The following is a 10,532-nucleotide window of genomic DNA, read 5'->3' as shown; positions in this document are numbered from 1 at the left end:
CTTTTCCCTCGTCCCCTCTTTGGTGCGGGAGTCGTGGTCGTGGTTGTGCCTTGAGGTTGTGGAGCAGAGGTCTGAATGTTAGACTCTGTGGCTGTTGCCTCCTCTCTCCTTTCTCGTGCTTCATCATGATCGACAAAACGTGCTGGACGACGACGTCGTCTTTTCGAGTGTCTAGGAGGGAGCTGCGTATAAGACATGTCAATACTGCTAGCAAAGGTATATAACCAGAGCCTTAGCAAATTATACAGGATGCAAAGGCTCTGTATCCCTACCTCTGATGTCATGTCAAAATCAGGGTCCAACTCGTCCTCTGTTGGCCTCCGTCTGGGTTCTGTTGGGTGAGGATCCTCGGGACTTACATATCCCCCCGAGGATGAGCTCTCGTCCTCATCCTCCCCTTCTTCGCCTTCAACAGCCTCTCTAGCTTCCTCCTTGTGAACATCCTCTTGAGTAAGCATTACATCAACATCATTTTGTAACTCTTCATCCAACTGCTCCTGAGTAAGCTGGTCCTCTATCTCTTGCCCTTCCTGGGGTGGCAACTCAGAATTTCTGAGGCCTCGGGCTGCACTGTCTGTCGACCTCGACATTTCGTGCTTTGTTCTAGTAGACAAAAGAAATCAAAAAATTAGCAAGGATGTCCTCAGAAACATGTCAATCATCATTTGACATGAACTTGGAGCACCACAACATCATAACAGATAAGAGTCAAGATAAAGTAGGGGCGGCTGGTGTGATGATGCTAAGTCCCTCACAAGTTATTGATCATCAGCTCATATTCCATATTATCTATGGATTTTAGACAAATTCATCATTGGCAAAACAAAGAAGAGGAGAGGATAGGAGAGGAGAGGGAAGAGAAGAGTATGGCAGCTAGCAGTAGTAACCTAGGAGTAGTAGTAAGCTAGCACTAGTAGTAAGCTACCAGCAGTAGTAAGCTAGCAGTAGTAGTAAGCTAGCAGGAGTAATAAGCTAGCAGTAGTAGTAAGCTAGGAGTAGTAACCTCGTAGTAGTAGTAAGCTAGCAGTAGTAGTAAGCTAATAGCAATAGTAAGCTAGCAGTAGTAGTAAGCTAGCTGGAGTAATAAGCTAGCAGTAGTAGTAAGCTAGGAGTAGTAACCTCGTAGTAGTAGTAAGCTAGCAGTAGTAGTAAGCTAGTAGCAATAGTAAGCTAGCAGTAGTAGTAAGCTAGCAATAGTAGTAAGCTAGCAGTAGTAGTACGCTAGCAGTAATAGTTAAGAGTCAAGATAAACTAGGGGCGGCTGGTGAGATGATGCCAAGTCCCTCACAAGTTATTGATCATCAGCTCATATTCCATATTATCTATGGATTTTAGACAAATTCATCATTGGCAAAACAAAGAAGAGGAGAGGATAGGAGAGGGAAGAGAAGAGTATGGCAGCAGCTAGTAGTATTAGTAGAGTAAGTAAGCTAGCAGTAGTAAAAGATCATAGTAGTAGGCTACTAGTAGAGTGGTAAGCTAGCAGTAATAACCTAGCAGTAGTAGTAAGCTAGCAGCAGTAGTAAGCTAGCAGTAGTAGTAGTGATGATGATGCCAAGTATAGGGAAGTTCATATTCTAACTTAATGCATGGACTTGGACAATAAAAGGCAAGGAAGGATGGCCTCAGAAATATGTCAATCATCATTTGATCATGAACTTGGAGCACCACGGCATCATAACAGATAAGAGTCAAGGAAAAGTAGGGGCGGCTGGTGTGATGATGCCAAGTCCCTCATAAGTTATTGATCATCAGCTCATATTCCATATTATCTATGGATTTTAGACAAATTCATCATTGGCAAAACAAAGAAGAGGAGAGGATAGGAGAGGAAAGGGAAGAGAAGAGTATGGTAGCAGCTTGTAGTATTGGTAGACTATGAAATGTAGCAGTGGTAAAAGATAATAGTTTATAGTCAGGGGGTAAAACTCCATCATTCATATGCCACTGCCTCAGCAATTATATTATAAATAGTTGAGATATGACAGTTTATAAAACTTTCCAAAAAAACCATAGTTGCATATGCCATTCACTAACTGTTACTACTGCTAGCTTACTAAAATTGGCATCCAAATTGACAGCATGCTATATAAGCAATAACAGTGAGTGGCATGTGATCAATTCAACAATTAATGTGCTCATTTCAGATAAAATGTCCTCAAAGTGTTCAAAATTGGCATATGATCATCATAGGCAGTGGCAATATGCTCAGTTAACAAATAAAGATAGATAGATGCAGTAGAGAGAAGAGAGTACAGTAGTAGTAGAGATATTAGTACTAGAAGAGGAGAGGAGAGTTGGACAGCAGTAGGAGAGGGAAGCAGTGGAGAGTATAGGAGAGTTGCTCTATTTCATCATTGGCAAAACAAAGTAAAGGACATGAGGGGGAAGAGTTGGCAAAACAAAGTAGAGGATAGGAGAGGGATGAACTGCATAAATAGTGGCCTCAGAAACATGTCTAGATCATCAGCTCATATTCTAAATTAATGTATGCAGTTCAACAATTTCATCATCGGCAAAACAAAGGAGAAAGTAGAGGGGAGATTTGGCAGATATGGTCCAAATGTGCCATAAGCCGGCATACCACACCATCAGAACAGGGCATCATGATAGACAATATATCAAATAGGGAGAGCAAATAATGTAAAACAGATCAAGAGATCAATTTGAGACATGTCATGTATATACTAGCACAGATAAGCTTGGCATCAAATAAAGCAGCAAGCTTTCATATATATACTAGCACAGATAAGCTTCAAGATAAAACAACAAGCTTGCGTTTATGGATTTAATTGAATCATAAGCCGGCTAGTGCATCTTTTACCAGCACAAGCACAAGCACCATCCAGTGGAAACAGCTAGGGTATTACCCAGACAAGCACAAGCACAAGCACCTCAAGAGATCAATTTGAGGTTCAATGCATCTTTTACCAGCACAAGCACCATACATGGGAGAACATACCTAGGAGGAAGGAGGGCACCAGCGCCAACAGCACCACCACCACGGCGCGAGTAGGGGAACCAGCACCAACACCAGGCACACCGGTGACCAAAACCCTAGAACCACCGTGTACCAGCACGAGCACGGCACCAGCACCGGGGAGGAGGGAGGAGGGCCGCCGGGGAAGAGGGAGGAAGGCGGCAGGAGGTGCAGGCGGCGTGGCAGATCAGAACCCTAGAGCCACCGTGGGGCGTCGGGGCACGCGAGCACGGGCGCCAGCAGCGGGGAGGAGGGTGGAGAGCCGCCGGTGAGGACGGACGAGGGAGGAGGGAGGAGGGCCGCCGGGATGGAGGGAGGAGAAGCGCACGGGGCGGCCGGCGGCGGAGTCGGGCAGCCTGCCGGCGTCAACAGAGAGTAATGCGCCCAAGAGTTAGCCAAATTTTCTTGGCGACTGCATATATACCCGATCCATTTGTAAGAGCGGCTGGTGAGTGAACCGCCCTTACAAATACATTTCTAGGGGCGGTTCCTGATCAAGCCGCCCTTACAAATACTTTTCTATAATTTATTTTATTTACAACTATGACATCTATTGTATTAGATAGTTAATATTCATAATAATATATAGTCAACCATGACATATTTATTTATAATAAAAATATAAATTAGTCAAACCTAATTTTACTCTAATATTATCTCTTAATATGCCTTAATATTATATTAAAATATGAGAAATTTGTTGCTAACTTCACTGAACCTTTTCCAGATGATGAAATGGTCCATGTATGAAATGTAGGTTTTGATGAGTTCTAACACTCTTGTACTCAAAAGTTTTTCAAATGCGGTCATTTAGTGCCTCGTTCTACCACGTTTGACCAAGTCAACTATTGGATTTTAACAGAAAGGCTCTTTGACCGAACCCTAAACAGTCTCAGCTAGAAAAATCATAAATACAAAGTTTGTCAATCACATCAAGATCTACATTTCTTGTACTGGTCAACTTTTCATTTGACTGGGTTTGGACCGGTCGAATCTTGAATTTCGAAATTTTGATAGCAACGTGCGAGTTTCGACACCCTAGATGGCCCCAACATGAAAAGTCAAGAATACCAAGTTTGTTCCACTCATCAATATCTACATTTGATATATATACCATTTGTCCATTGGAGAAAGTTTTATGAAAGTGTAGTCCAAAATCCACAAGACTCGCGTATTTTTTCATGAAGTCTATGTGAGATTCAAGATTTTATGGATATAGTCTACCAAAACATTTCCGGATGGTAAAATGGCTTATGTATGAAACGTAGATCTTGATGAGTTATAACAACTTTGTATTCAAAGGTTTTCCGGCTGAGGTCATTAAGAGCCTCGTTTGACCATGTTTGACGAAGTCAAAGTCTTAGGTTTTCAGAACATGTGAACATAGTTTACCGACCCTTTTCCAGATGATGAAATGGTCCATGTATGAAATGTAGGTTTTGATGAGTTCTAACACTCTTGTATTCAAAAGTTTTTCATATGGGGTCATTTAGTGCCTCGTTCTACCACGTTTGACCAAGTCAACTATTGGATTTTAACAGAAAGGCTCTTTGACCGAACCCTAAACAGTCTCAACTAGAAAAATCATAAATACAAAGTTTGTCAATCACATCGAGATCTACATTTCTTGTACTTTGACTGGGTTTGGACCGGTCGAATCTTGAATTTTGAAATTTTGATAGCAACGTGCGAGTTTCGACACCCTAGATGGCCCCAACATGAAAAGTTATGAATACCAAGTTTGTTCCACTCATCAATATCTACATTTGATATATAGACCATTTGTCCATTGGAGAAAGTTTTATGAAAGTGTAGTTCAAAATCCTCAAGTCTCGCGTATTTTTTGATAAAGTCTATGTGAGATTCAAGATTTTATGAATATAGTCTACCGAAACTTTTCCGGATGGTAAAATGGCCTATGTATGAAACGTAGATCTTGATGAGTTATAACAACTTTGTATTCAAAGGTTTTCCGGCTGAGGTCATTAAGAGCCTCGTTTGACCACGTTTGACCAAGTCAAAGTCTTAGGTTTTCAGAACATGTGAACATAGTTTACCGAACCTTTTCCAGATGATGAAATGGTCCATGTATGAAATGTAGGTTTTGATGAGTTCTAACACTCTTGTATTCAAAAGTTTTTCATATGGGGTCATTTAGTGCCTCGTTCTACCACGTTTGACCAAGTCAACTATTAGATTTTAACAGAAAGGCTCTTTGACCGAACCCTAAACAGTCTCAACTAGAAAAATCATAAATGCAAAGTTTGTCAATCACATCGAGATCTACATTTCTTGTACTGGTCAACTTTTCATTTGACTGGGTTTGGACCGGTCGAATCTTGAATTTTGAAATTTTGATAGCAACGTGCGAGTTTCGACACCCTAGATGGCCCCAACATGAAAAGTCATGAATACCAAGTTTGTTCCACTCATCAATATCTACATTTGATATATAGACCATTTTGTCCATTGAGGAAAGTTTTATGAAAGTGTAGTTCAAAATCCACAAGTCTCGCGTATTTTTTCATGAAGTCTATGTGAGATTCAAGATTTTATGGATATAGTCTACCAAAACTTTTCCGGATGGTAAAATAGCCTATGTATGAAACGTAGATCTTGATGAGTTATAACAACTTTGTATTCAAAGGTTTAACGGCTGAGGTCATTAAGAGCCTCGTTTGACCACGTTTGACCAAGTCAAAGTCTTAGGTTTTCAGAACATGTGAACATAGTTTACCGAACCTTTTCCAGATGATGAAACGGTCCATGTATGAAATGTAGGTTTTGATGAGTTCTAACACTCTTGTATTCAAAAGTTTTTCATATGGGGTCATTTAGTGCCTCGTTCTACCATGTTTGACCAAGTCAACTATTGGATTTTAACAGAAAGGCTCTTTGACCGAACCCTAAACAGTCTCAACTACAAAAATCATAAATACAAAGTTTGTCAATCACATCAAGATCTACATTTCTTGTACTGGTCAACTTTTCATTTGACTGGGTTTGGACAGGTCGAATCTTGAATTTCGAAATTTTGATAGCAACGTGCGAGTTTTACACAAAGTAGTCTCACAAACATACATAAATATATAGTGCGAATCAATCTCATACACAACAGGTAGTTTTAGAGATACACACACACACACACACTTATTCGAACTAGCTAGGACCTGCCGTAACAAATTTTGCCTTGCCACCTTTTCTTTCCCATGGCATTATGTTTTTTCGTAGGTTTCTTTCCACAACACTAATTTTCCTACTAAAGTGAGAAAACAAATGCATCTCTTCGTAGTTATTGTGAGCTTCAACATCATCCACTCCATCAACTACGATAAGGTGTTGTTTCCCGGGGACAACCACATGCATTATCTTCTTCCTCGGGGGGCGGATACTTAGTGGGTCCGGCAAATAGAAAACTTGTGCGACACTTGAAGCGAGCACCCAAGGGTCATCTTGGTATCCTATGTTCTGTAGGTCTAGGACTGTCAACCCAATCTCATTTACATTATGTTGCTTGATCCAGCGACATCGAAATAGGGCCATCTTTAGATCCCTTCCATACTCAAGCTCCCATATATCTTCAATTATGCCAAAGTAAGGGACCTTTCTCCCGTGCCCGTCAACCGCCTCACATCGAACACCACTATTCTGGTTCACACTTTTACTATCCTTTGTGTGGGTGTAGTATGTGTACCCATTGATTTCATAAGCATTCCAAGACATCACTTGTCTCGATGGCCCCCTTGCCAACTTACTAATGACAATCGAATCTGCACTTTCTCCAGGCGGTATGTTCTGGTCCTTTAGCCATGAAGTTAGGCGCTGCTTGTGATATTTCATGACCCAATCATCTGAACGACCATTCCTCTCCTCCATAATGATAGCCAAGTGTTCATCAACGTATGGTTGCATCAGTTTTGTGCTCTGCAAGACATAGTAATGCGCTCGACTGGCCTCTGTAAAATCATTGTCGATGAATGTTTTCCACCACATGTGCCTTTCCCAGCCACCGTACCCTTGTGACGAGAATTAGGATTACCAATCCCTCTCTGTACTTTCAGGAACTCTTGACAGCACTCGATGACCTCTTCAGTACTATAACCCTCGATCATGGAGCCCTCTGGGTGTGCTCGATTATGCACGTATCGGCTTAGGACCGACATGAACCGCTCGTAGGACCACATTTCATGCAAGTAGCAAGGTCCCATTGCCTCTATCTGATGAACCATGTGAATCATAAGATGTACCATTATATCAAAAAAAGCAGGAGGTAAACACATCTCTAGTTGGTTCTGGGTCTCCACCATGAAATCATGTAGGTCTCTCAGCTCTTCCCTGTGAATCGTCTTCTGTGAGATCTTTGACCAGAAGTAGCACATGCGGGTGATGGCCATTTTCAAAAACTCTAGCTTTATAGCCCTAATTGCAATTGGTAGGTACACTGTTAGCATCATATGACAATCGTGAGCAATTGGTAGGTACACTGTTAGCATCATATGACAATCGTGTCCTTCATTGACACTAGCTTCTTTGGGTTTGCTAAAAACCCAGTCGGCACTTTGATCTTCCTCATAAAGTTGCATAAATCTCTCCTCTCTTCTAGGTCTAGCTAGGTTATAGGCAGCTGCGGGTAGAGTCTATTTTCCATTATCCTGGCATACTGGTTGAAGCTCTGGCATCACCTTTAGTTGCTCCATGTCCCTTCGTGCTTTCAGTCCATCCTTTGACTTGGGTGTGTCCATCAAGGTAGTGATCAGACTCTCAAAGACATTCTTTTGAACGTGCATAGAATCAATGGCATGGGGGACCTCCAACTATGGCCAATACGGTAGATACTGAAAGAAGATCGATTGTTTCTTAAAAGGTACCCCTTCGATAGGAGGTGTGCTTCTATCTCTAGTCGTTCCATCCATTTTCTTCTTTCCATAGATGACGCGTATGGTTTTCACCATTTCATACACATATTTTCCATCATGACGTCTCTCTGGAGGTCGTTCTTCGTACTCTGGGATGTTGCCAAAGTACTTTCAGTACAGTTTATTGCGGTACCTGTGACCTTCCTTTAAGAAACGATGATTTCCGATGTAAACACTCTTCTTGGATCCATCTAGGAACACCCACCTAGTATCATCCAGACAGACTAAGCATCCCATCTTGCCTTTGAACTGTCCAGACAAGGCAAACAACGCAGGGTGATCCTTGATAGTCACAACTATTATTGCCCTTAATGTGAAGGTCTCGTGTCGTAACGCGTCATACATCAGCTCCCCAGTCCTCCACAGTTTCTCGAATTCTTGCATCACAGGCTCGAGGAACACGTCCATATCGAAGCCTGGTTGTCGAGGGCCAGAAACAAGAACAGTGAGGAAAAGGTACTTTCTCTTATGACACAACCATGTCGGGATGTTGTACATGCTCAAGATCACTGGCCAAGTGTTGTGGTCACTATTCCTCTCATTGAAGGGATTCATTCCATCGGTGCTCAAGGCGAATCGTACATTCCTTGGGTCCGAGCTGAACAGCGGATTGTTCATATCGAAGTCCTGCCACTGACTAGCATCAGCCGGGTGTGCAATGACATCGTCATTGATGTTGCGCTCAATGTCCCACCATGTCATGAGCGCTGCTTCCTTAGGGTTCGTGAAGATACGCCTCAAGTGGTCGGTCACTGGCAGGTACCACATTACCAAGGCTGGAATTTTTCTCTTCTTTTCATCGTTGCCTAATGTAGTGTCCTCTAGTGGTTGAGATTCTTGTACCACATTTTTTGCCCCCTTCTTGTTCCTCTTGTTCCCGGTGGAGGATTCTCCGCCACTATAAAGGTCATTGTTCTTGTACCGGCTGGCCCCACACCGCGGACATTTGTCTAGATCTTTGAACGTATCACCACAAAAAAGGATACAGTGGTTGGGGCATGCATCTATTTTCTCAACACCCATTGATAATGGACTTATAACCTTCTTCGCATGATATGTGTTGGTGGAAACTAAGTTTGGCTGTGGCAACACCCATGATAAGAGACCCAACAGATCATTGAAACTGCAGTCAGACCAGCCGTACTTTGCCTTCAAGATGAGTAGCTCAAGCACAAAACGGAGCAGTGTCCAATGGGTCGGACAACCCTTCTCAACACTGTACACAGTCTCCATCGATGCTTTTTTCACCCTCTCTACATTTTCTACACCTTTATTCTGCAGTAATATTTCTGGTCCAATCACCCGAATCATGTCCTCTAAATTGTCAAAGTCATCTTCATCCCCCTCACGTGCTCCTCCATTAGTGCCGACATCACCAGCATCATTAGCACCATCTTGATTGCCAAAGTACTGACCACCTTGTCCATTGCCATAGTCATAGCCCATTTCTTCTTCAAGCTCAGTTGTGTATTGGTGCATATACCTCTCGGCTTCGTCGGCATCTCCTAGATCAAAGTTGCCATCATCAATAACCGTTGTTTCGCCATGATGAGTCCACACTGTGTAGTTCAGAACAAATCCTCGTATAATCAGATGTGATCTAATGGTATTCAGATCTGCAAATGCCATAAGGTTCTTGCAATCTTTGCAGGGACAAATAATTGTATCCTTTTAATGTGTCAATGTTAATGCATGCTTCTCTGCGGCTTCAATAAATTAATCCACCTCATCGTGAAAACCTTCATCAATCCTTGACCAACCATACATCCAAGAGTTCCTGTACTCCGTCTTTTAAAACAAAACAAAAATACAAAATAATAAAACAAAATAAACTAATGAAGAAAAATACAAAGTAGACATTAATTGTGTATATACTCATGGTAGAGGATAATTATTTAGTTGGCTATTAATAAAACTAAATATTTAGAAAACGAATAAGAAACAAGTATTATTTTACCAATTAGCAACAATTAACAACAAAACAAAAATATACAATACATAAAACAAAACAAATTAATGAATAAAAATACAAACTAGAGATTAATTGTGTATACATACTTATACTCATGGTAGAGGATAATTCTTTAGTTGGCTATTCTTGATTATAAAGTTGTAAATGGTGAAAATATTAACTTATATATTAGTTAGTTGGCTATTAATGAAACTAAATATTTAGAAGAGAAATTAGAAACAAGTATTATTTTACCAATCAACAATAATTAGCAACAATTATTAAAATATAATTATATAAATAAACTTATATATAGTTCCATTGTCAACAATTAGAAACAATTATTATTTTACCAACAATTTTTCATATCCAAACCATTCTAATTTCATGAACCATAAATAAAAAAAATAAAAAGCAAATCCTAGATCTAGAACTAGATCTACACATACATGATAAAGTGAAATATATCACCACTAAAATCAAGCAAGATCGACCAATAAAGAGGGCAAGCTCATATCTCTAACTAATTCCAACTAATAGCTTAAGAACAAGGGTCTAATTTGCTCCATACGAAGCTCAAGCACCATGGAAGAGAGAGAAAATCACAACTCAAAATACTCACTAACCAACCACTAAAACTTTAATTAAAGTGTGGAAAAGCATTTCTACCTTTCCAAGCTTCCCT

Source organism: Sorghum bicolor, chromosome 5 (assembly GCF_000003195.3).
Source record: "Sorghum bicolor cultivar BTx623 chromosome 5, Sorghum_bicolor_NCBIv3, whole genome shotgun sequence".
NCBI classification, from domain to species: Eukaryota; Viridiplantae; Streptophyta; class Magnoliopsida; order Poales; family Poaceae; genus Sorghum; species Sorghum bicolor.
The sequence above is the reverse complement of the archived record's forward strand: the minus strand, read 5'-3'. Positions refer to the sequence as shown.